Source organism: Octopus sinensis, linkage group LG7 (assembly GCF_006345805.1).
Source record: "Octopus sinensis linkage group LG7, ASM634580v1, whole genome shotgun sequence".
NCBI classification, from domain to species: Eukaryota; Metazoa; Mollusca; class Cephalopoda; order Octopoda; family Octopodidae; genus Octopus; species Octopus sinensis.
The window spans coordinates 108,029,700-108,039,699 of NC_043003.1; the positions used below are offsets into that span (position 1 = coordinate 108,029,700).

Here is a 10,000-nt window from a genome sequence, read left to right on the forward strand (position 1 = left end):
TATATATATATATATATATAGGCGAGGTGGCAGAATCGTTAGCACGCCGGGCGAAATGCGTAGCCGTATTTCGTCTGCCGTTACGTTCTGAGTTCAAATTCCGCTGAGGTTGACGTTGCCTTTCATCCTTTCAGGGTCGATATTAAAGTACCAGTTACTCACTGGGGGTCCATGCAATCGACATAATGTCTTTGTTTGTCCCCCTCTATGTTTAGCCGCTTGTGGGCATTGAAGAAATATATAATATATATATGTATATATATTATATATATATATATAATATATATATATATATATATATATATATATAATATATATATATATATATACATATATATATACACGCATACACATAAACACACATTCATACATGCATACATACATACATATAAATATATATATTTGTGTGTGTGTGTGTGCGTATGTATGTGCGTGCGTGTGTATACGCATACATGTATACATACACACATTAATTTCCACTAAGAATCCCATGGAATGTGTATCGCAGACTCTGCCTTTCTTCGTCTTCAGAACTAATCACAACATCCGTAACTCGAAGAACTGCTTAAATAATACACGAAAGCGATTTATCAAGAACAACAACAGCAACAACAACAACAACAACAACAGTTATAGTGACTACAAGTGTTCAGTATTGTTTTCCTTCCTTCTTACCCTTCTTTCCTCCTTCCTTCTATTCCCATTCTACCCCCCCACCTCACCCTGCCTCATTCTTATTCTTCGCTTTCTTTCCTTTTGTCGTCGTTCACAGCCACATCAATAGCGACAATGTCAACATCTTGCCTTATTATCGCATGTATTCATCAACATCACCGCCATCGCTTTCATCTCCCTCATCGTTTTTATTGTCACCAGCGGCATTTGTTGTCAAGCACGAAATTAAAAAAGAAAAAAAATAAGAAAAAGTAATAGTAAAATAAATAAGTAAATATAAAAAAAGCATCAATCGGTACAGGTGTAACAACAACAACAACAACAACAGCAGCAGCAGCAGCATCATCATCATCATCAGCAGCAGCAAGTAAACAAATAAATATATTATATGACGAGCGCGTGTCCAGTTAATACACACCAACAACAACAACAGCAACAACAACAGCAGCAGCAGCATCATCATCATCATCATCATCAGCAGCAGCAAGTAAACAAATAAATATATTATATGACGAGCGCTGTAACAGTAATAACCAACAACAACAACAACAACACAACACGTGAACTGCGGCACTCTCGGATAAAATCAACAATAATAATGACAGCGACAGCAGCAGTAGAAGTCGCAGCAGTAGCAGTAGTGGGAAAAAGATGACGGTGGTGGTTATGATGGAGGCGATGATGATGATGGTAGTGGTGGTGTTGATGGTGGTTGTTGTGGTGATGATGATGATGGTGGTGGTGATGAAGAAGAAGGAAGTAGAACAAAAACAAACAAAAGAATAAAGAGAAGGAAAATAAGGATAAAAAGAAGAGAAAACGAAGATGAAGAAGATTAAGAAGGAGAAGAAGAAGAAGAAGAAGAAGAAGAAGAAGAAGAAGAAAAAGAAGAAGAAAAGAAGAAGAAAAAGAAGAAGAAGAAGAAGAAGAAGAAGAAGAAGAAAAAAGAAGAAGAAAAAGAAGAAGAAGAAGAAGAAGAAGAAAAAGAAGAAGAAAAAGAAGAAGAAGAAGAAGAAGAAGAGAAGAAGAAGAAGAAGAAGAAGAAAGAGAAGAAGAAAACAGTCGATGAAATTGATGATGGTATTTCGGCGGTACTTTATTATATCGACCCCAGTATTTAACTGATACTTTATTTACCTCAAGAAGGGTGAGATATTTATTAGTTTGTCCCACTATACTGATTCCATTAATTCGTCACCCTTAAAAATATAAGAAAAAATTCTAACAAAGGCTCAAAACCAGAGATTTGACGGGTAATTATTTTGTAATCCCCAGAAGAATGAAAAATAAAGAGCCACCCCAGCAGGATTTGAACGTAAAACGATCCGACCAAGTACTGTTGAACCACCGGTTTCATTAATATAATAATGATGCGAGCAAACGAGAGAGATTTCTATGTGGCTGCTCGATATGCTAGAAATAGAAGCTACATCACCGTTATGATACATCTCGTTGTCTTAAAAAAAGACAAACAAAAGAAAAACTGGTGTTATTGGATAATGTGCTTGAAAAGAAAGAAAGAAAAAACTGACAGGATGTTCATAGCTAGAACGTCTTTGATCATAGATATTTGTTCGATCACGACTGACCTGAGGCTAAACAGTACTTAATAACAACATGAAATAATGATAGCAACTATAACGTATGAATAACCGAAAAGATCGCAGTAATGTCAGCAACGCTAACTGTATCAGAAAAAGAAAAATGTACAAAAGCAATAACGTTAATTGTAATACAATAGAAACGGGAGTAATAACTTTATGGACAACGTGAGAGAGAGAGGAAGAAAAAGTAGGAGAAGCGGTGATATTGGAAGAAGAGTTTGTAACCTACCTTAACTGAAAGAACCAGCGTCTCCCGCGTGTGTCTGTGTTTACAGTCGATCTTAACCTGAATGAATTCGTTTGCGTGTTTTTCACAGATTCTGAAAGTAATATCGGCGAGTGATTCGTCTCCTGGTAGAGTCACCTAAGTCAGTAAGTTACCAGGAAGAGTAATCAAACGAGACTATAGACTCTCACTCTCTCTAACTCACTATTTCTCTTTATCTCTTTTCTTTCTGTTTCTCATTTCTCTTTCTCTATCTGTTTCCTCGCTCTCTTTCTTTTTCTCTCACACACATGCATTCTCTCCTTCTCTCACCTCATACATTCTCTTCCTATATTTTCTCGCATATACCCACACAAAAATATAGAATGCCTCACTTAAGAGGGCTAAGATTTGCCATTCTCAGTGGTTATTTTTCAAAAGTCTTTAGCTTGATTGTAGATCGGGTTGGCTTGACATACTCTTTACTTCCCGAAAATTAGACCCAAAACGAGATATAGTAAAGTATTTTAAGAAAATTGGCTATCATATGGAATTAGGGAATGCTTTATTATTTTACAATCCTAGAATAAACTAAGGGCAATCGAGAACTGAATGATTTTGCAGACGACTGCATTTTAATTTCAGAAGAATGAAAGCAGGAAAGAACAGGAATATAACATTACCATACACTCAACAGTGTGGAGGGGGGGTCTTAACTTGACGGCTCAGACACCAAGAAATAGGAGCCTAATGTTGCTCACGATTACACTTTACCGTATTAGAAAAGGAGAAATACATTGGGCAGTGTAATCCACGATATGCAATATCTAAACGATGGACGTGTTATTGCTCACGACCGTAATGTCTTTAATCCGTTGGTCTATTCACTCAGGTATGACCCTCAGAGAAACAACAACGATATTATCTCCAGTAATGTTGGCTGATTTTGATAAAAGACCACAAATTTGTTAGTATTGGGTATATATATGAATTTGACCGGTACTCATTTTATTAACCCCAATGAAATAAAAATATCAGATAGATTTGAATTCAGTACATAAGATATTTAACATAAAAATTTATCTTCAATATCTTCAACAGCTTAGTAACTTATCTTTTATCACATAGTACTTAGATGGACGAACTCAAATTGTAAGTTTTTAACAATCGATTTTTCTATGTGTCTTCTTTTTCTTCAGACAAAGGGGTGTATTTTGACGAAATTTCCACTGCTATGTCGAGCAAATCAACCAACTACATGGAGATTTTATTTTCAATCTTTATGATCAAAATACCAAACATTAATAACAGCTCAAAATAATGACTGACAAATTATTTCTTTGGTCGCCCAGCCGATGTCTCTCTCTCTCTATCCGTTCAGTCGAAGTCGACTCTCGGTTACTCGATGGATCAATGTCCTCCAGCCAGTTCTATCCTGGGTCGCTTCTTTCAGATTGGCTATGGCCATTCCCGTGTCACTCTTGATGGTGTCAAGCCAGCGGGTTCTTGGTCGGCCTCTTCCTCTCTTGCAACTGACCATTCCGAGCATGATGTCCTTCTCCAGGGATTTTCTCCGCATAATATGACCAAAATATGCCAATCTATGCTTGGTGATCCTAGCTTCCAGCGACAGTTTCGGCTTGATCTGGTTAAGAACTTCTCCATTGGTGAGCCTCGCTGTCCATGGAATCCGTAAAAGCCTTCTCCAGTACCAAAGTTCGAATGCATTAAATCTCTTCTGGTCAGCTTTTTTAGTGTCCATATGTTGCTATTGGGAAGACGATCGCATTCACCAATCTACATTTGGTAGCGAGGCTGATGCTTCTACTCTTCCAGACCTTGCTCATGCTGACCAATGCCTCTCTACCCAGTACTATCCGCCGCCTTATTTCTGGAGTGCAGTTACCATCTCGATTTATTTTGGAGCCAAGGAAGATGAAATCATCAACAACTTCGATCTCTTCATTATCGATCTTGATGGTGATGTTTGTTGTGGCTACTGTTGACATGATCTTCGTTTTCTTGACATGTCAACCGATGTAGAGTTCAATATTAACACATCTGGAATCAGTAATTTTTCAAACAGTGTAATGCAAGGATCCGTTCTGTCGTAGTTACTTTTAAAATTACAGCTTGTCATCATACGACACCAAACAGAAGAATAAAACAACATACTACCTTGTATATGCAAATGACATTAGAAATATATCCTTACCATTACTGCCAAGGCATAACAGTGCAACTAATCCGGCTTAATTCCGGCTTTATATATATATATATAATATATATATATATATATATATAATATATATATATATATATATATATATATATATATATATATATATATATATATATATAATATATATAAACCCTCGTAACTTGGCTACATTGATATAAACTAAAAATAGTAGTATTTTTGTTCTTATCAGCAATTCAATAATTTAAACATGCCATACACAAAAGATAAAAATATTAGCCATTTACTACTACTACTAATACTGCTGCTGCTGCTGCTGCTGCTGCCGCCGCTGCTGCTGTTGTTGCGGCTGCTGCTGCTATCAGTAACAATGGTATGATTTCAATTTTTCTTAATTGTTTATGTTGATACCACTCTTTCTGTTGATCGTAGATTTTCCCCACCTTTTTTCTTTTTATGGCAGGAGGTGTGGATGGTTGATGCTTATCTTTTCACCCGGTCACTGGGTACCTTTAACGGGGTTCGCTGTCTTGCAAGCAGTTATACCAGATTTCCAATCTGAGAATGTCTGTGACCTTCCCACACATCATCACAAAGAATCGAGAAAACAAAGCAATGCAAGTAATTCTAAAAAGTCTCAACTTCAACTAACAGAAAAATTCAACAACACTAATATACAAACAATAAAAGTATTTCGTTTCATACCAGTCATTACCTGCATTCCCTCCACATCAAACAGCAAAGATTTTCCATTTTCTCCACTTACTGTTCACGGGTGGTTTGCGGGGAGAGAGTTCTCAGGCACCGCTTCCATGAGATCCTCTAAAAAGAAAACGGTATTATTCTTTTGGTGGCGGCGAGCTGGCAGAAACGTTAGCACGCCGGGCGAAATGCATAGCGATATTTCGTCTGCCGTTACGTTGTGAGTTCAAATTCCGCCGAGGTCGACTTTGCCTTTTATCCTTTCGGAGTCGATAAATTAAGTACCAGTTACGCACTGGGGTCGATATAATCGACTTAATCCGTTTATCTGTCCTTGTTTGTCCTCTATGTGTTTAGCCCCTTGTGGGTAGTAAAGAAATAGGTATTATTCTTTCCAGCTGGATTCCGAAGATACCAACTGAGACTATGGATGTTATCCACTCGTTTCATTTTTCGTTTCTACTTAGGTCTGTGACCTTTCAATGTAGAGGAGTACCAGCTCGATCGAGAGAGACTACACTCAATCGAGTAACGTTACTACAAAGATCCTTCAGAGGAACCCTAATTTGGCTGATTATATTTACAATAGCTCATCATTCATGACCATAGGTGTCAAGATGCGTAGTTTAGTGGTTAGCATACTCAGCTTATGATCGTAAGGTCGTGAGTTCGATTCCCAGCAGCGCGTTGTGTCCTTGAGCAAGGCATTTTATTTCAAGTTGCTCTAGTTCACTCAGCTGGCAAAAATGAGTTGTACCTGTATTTCAAAGGGCCAGCCTTGTCATACTCTGTGTTACGCTGAATCTCTCTGAGAACTATGTTAAGGATGTGGGTTTCTATGAAGGGCTCCACCACTTGCACGTTCATTTCACGAGCAGGTTGTTCCGTTATCAGAGACCATGAATGCACGAAAACCGAAGTGAAAACAACAGGTATGATTTTCTTTACTAGCATCTCTTCTTCTGAAAATCGAATGCTGACGTTGGCGCATGCCTATGCCAAAACCTGCAATTCTAGCATTCATTTCAGCGTCCTTCTTCCTATTATACGTGTAAATGTAAGAAAGTACAAAATACAAAACAGCATATTTCACATCATCGCAGACCACATTAAAAAATGAAACAAAATTAGAAAGGAAAAATAACACCATGAACATGTTTGTCCAATTTGTTTCAGTGTCCAAGTACAAGCTCGTTATAGTTCTGTATTTTTGACACTTTGACTAAGTTCACTTTCTTCGCATCTACTGTAGCTATCAGCAGAATTTTCAGGCTTTATAAAACAGATTTGATAATGCCTAGATCTCCACACTACGTCTCTTATGATAAACCATTCTTTGGGCAATTCTCAATCCTCATAAAGCATAATATAAGCTATGCATGGAACACTGGGTCAGTGGATTGCATCTGGTTGCTAGTGGACGGAATGTGCGTGGCTACGTACTTAAGGTATTTGGCTCACGATCATAAAGTCATGAGTTCGCACACCGGCGGCGCGTCGTTTATTTAAGTAAGACACTTATTTTCTGTTGCTTCAGTCCATTCAGCTGGTAGAAGTGAGTAGTACCTGTAATTCAAAGGGCTTGCCTTGTCGCATTCTATGTCACACCGAATATCCTTGAGAACTACGTCAAGGGTTTGCGTGTTTGTGGAGTGCTCAGCCACTTGCTGGTTAAATTCATGAGCCGCTGTTCTGTTAATCGGATCATCTAGAACACTCGTTGTCGTAACCGATGAGTGCCAGCGCCAGGTAGTCTGTCGCCAAAGCGCTTCTTGAACTAATCAACTACTCAAGTTGTCACCATGGGAGTTTAACAATATCGAAATGAAAAGAACACTCATGAGAAAAGAAATATGTTATGTAAACAGCCGGATCCCAATATTTCGTACGACTTCTCTTTCCCTGTGGCCACCACTCGTAACAACAAAATTTAAAATAACACAAAACCATCTTTTCATTTTCTTATACCTAACCCAAGAAATCCTTTAAATAATTACTCAATGATTTAAAGCCTTCCATTTCCTCCTGCTCCTCCTTCTCCTCTTTGCCGTCACAACATATTAATTTCATTCATTAAAGTTTTTAACTCCATATCATTTCTCGTTCGCTGTTTAAGCTCCACTATCCTTTTCTGTGATTCACACTTGGTTGTCTTCAATTCCCCTGCTTCCACTACATTCCGCAACTACTCTCTTAACCTCCCAACGCACCTTCAACAAGTTAAGATATTTAGTGATTTTGTTAAAGTCACATTACTCCAAAAGCTCAGTTGTGTTAAAATAAACGTACACAAACGTAGTATATTTTCCGGCAGACAACTCGAATTTATCAGACCAAAATTTACCGCGAAAATAGGTAGCTCGATAGATACACCAAGACGACTTTAGAGAACCAAAAATTCCATGTGCATGCCGCAGGATTTGGAAAGAGAGTGAGGATATTTGAATATTTACACTACGTTTCACAGAATATACTATGTCAACTTAAATGCCAACAAATACGATATCTAATAAGAGATTCGGGAATATATGTGTTGGATACTACAAATTTCAGCCAATACAAACTCTGGCATAATATTGCAGGCGGCAGCAAAGGCGGCGAGCTGGCAGAATCGTTAGCACTCTGGAAAAAATGCTTGGCGGCATTTCATCCGTCTTTACGTTCTATGTTCAAATTCTGCCGAGGTCGACCTTGCTTTTTATCCCTTTTGAGGACCGATAAAATAAGTACTAGCTGAATACTAGGGTCCATACAATCGACCTAACTCCTACCCTGAAATTACTGGCCTTGAAACTAATAATACAGATAGCTGCATAAAGATTTGATACTAGCGATAGAATATAAGTCTGCATAATAACTACGAACAACTTTAAATCAGCGGGAAAAGGAAATTGAAGTCAAAGTAAACAGATGTGAAAATACCCCATTAGCTTTGCATCAGGTCATCTTTCTGCAAACCGAACTCACGAAAGGCTTTATCAACCACCTTCAACAAACGAGACAGACAGTAAATAATAATTATTCCATGATACTAACTCGCAAGAATAACGCAACCCAGTTTATATAATTGGTTACCGTTTCCGGTGGATCAAGATACGAATGATACGACGAAATAACAGAAAAATACTGGCTAATATCTTTCTCAAGATAAAAAAAAATCTCATATGTATATATGTATAAATATATATATACATAGTAAAGAGTAAGAGTATATATGTGTGTATATATATATCTATAGATGCATAGAAACTCACGCGTGTACGTGCAGATGCAAACACACCACACACATATATATAGCAAAAGAACTGGAATTACATAAATTCATTAGCTTTTAGCTGTTTCAGCAACGAGAACAAAACAAAAGTAGCTAATGAGTCCTGCTCCATATTCGCTGAGTAGGAACAGCGCTAGACTGAACAGTTTATTAGTGAAAGACAGTATATATAATACATACATATATATATGTATATATGCGTGTGTGTGTGTGTATGTATATATACGTATATGAATATATATATATATAATATATATATATATATATATATATATATATATATATATATATATATATATATATATATATAATATATATATATATATACATACACACATGCATACATACATATATATCTACAAACACATCTACATATATATAGACAATATATATGTATATATATATGTATATGTATATACATATATAAACACATGTGACATACGTACACACATATACACGCATACATGCATTTATAAACGTTGGATGGATAATTTCAATCCACAATGACTAATTATCATCGTCATCATCATCATCGTCATCATCTGTGGAATCATTTTAACAGATAAATCGAGCATTGGGCATTAATGCAATAGTTTATAACTTCAGAAACGAGTGGAAATAAATTTATACTAAGAAAAAAAAAGTTAGATAAGAATGAGACACACTCGCCTTTGTAACACCACATTTAACAGTGACAATGTCAACGTCGCTTGATAAGTGTTACCTTGCATAGATATGGTTGTACACAGGTACATGTGCATGTATACAAACATGCATAGATATAATAATGCGCATACTCTACATTTACTTGCACTTTCATTTCTACTGTGCGCAATAAGTATTTTCATCATAAAAGATTTGTTCCTCACAATGTTACTTGCACTATCATTTTCTTTCTGTCTACTTTTCCTTATTTCTTACTCCCGTCACCTTTCTCACGATCTTTTCTCACTCTTCAGCCGAATTCTGTCGATTTCCGTCACTCCACTCCATCGTATGTCTTTTTTCCTGCGCGTATCACACAAGCTGTACATATTTCTCTCTGCGCCCTGTATCAGGTTGTATCTTAAAAACAGTCTTTTTTTTTCAACTTTCCTCTGCGCTAGCACCTTCTTTGCTTATGTCTGTCTCTATACATTGTTTCTCCGCATTCTTCGCCTCAGATCTGTGTGTTTTCAGTCGTAAGACTTCCTGTTTCTTCCATTCTAACCTTGCCACTCCCCAGTGAGAGAATCAAGTTTTTCAAGCGTGGAAATCAAATGACTCAAGATTTTAAAAAAAGTGGCTATCTTTTCTTTTAATTGTTGTACAGGGATTTTTGTGATGTCCCATATCATTTA

At 36.9% G+C, this 10,000-nt stretch overlaps 1 protein-coding gene across 1 annotated transcript in view; it reads right to left on the minus strand.

Moving 5' to 3' along the window:
- LOC115214146 overlaps positions 1–2,634 on the minus strand; it is a 396,588-nt gene extending 393,954 nt beyond the window's left edge. The window contains exon 1 of the mRNA XM_036505091.1: positions 2,509–2,634. The gene's annotated coding sequence lies outside the window, so the exon portion shown is untranslated. The remainder of the gene's footprint in view (positions 1–2,508) is intronic.
- Positions 2,635–10,000: the final 7,366 nt, after the last annotated feature.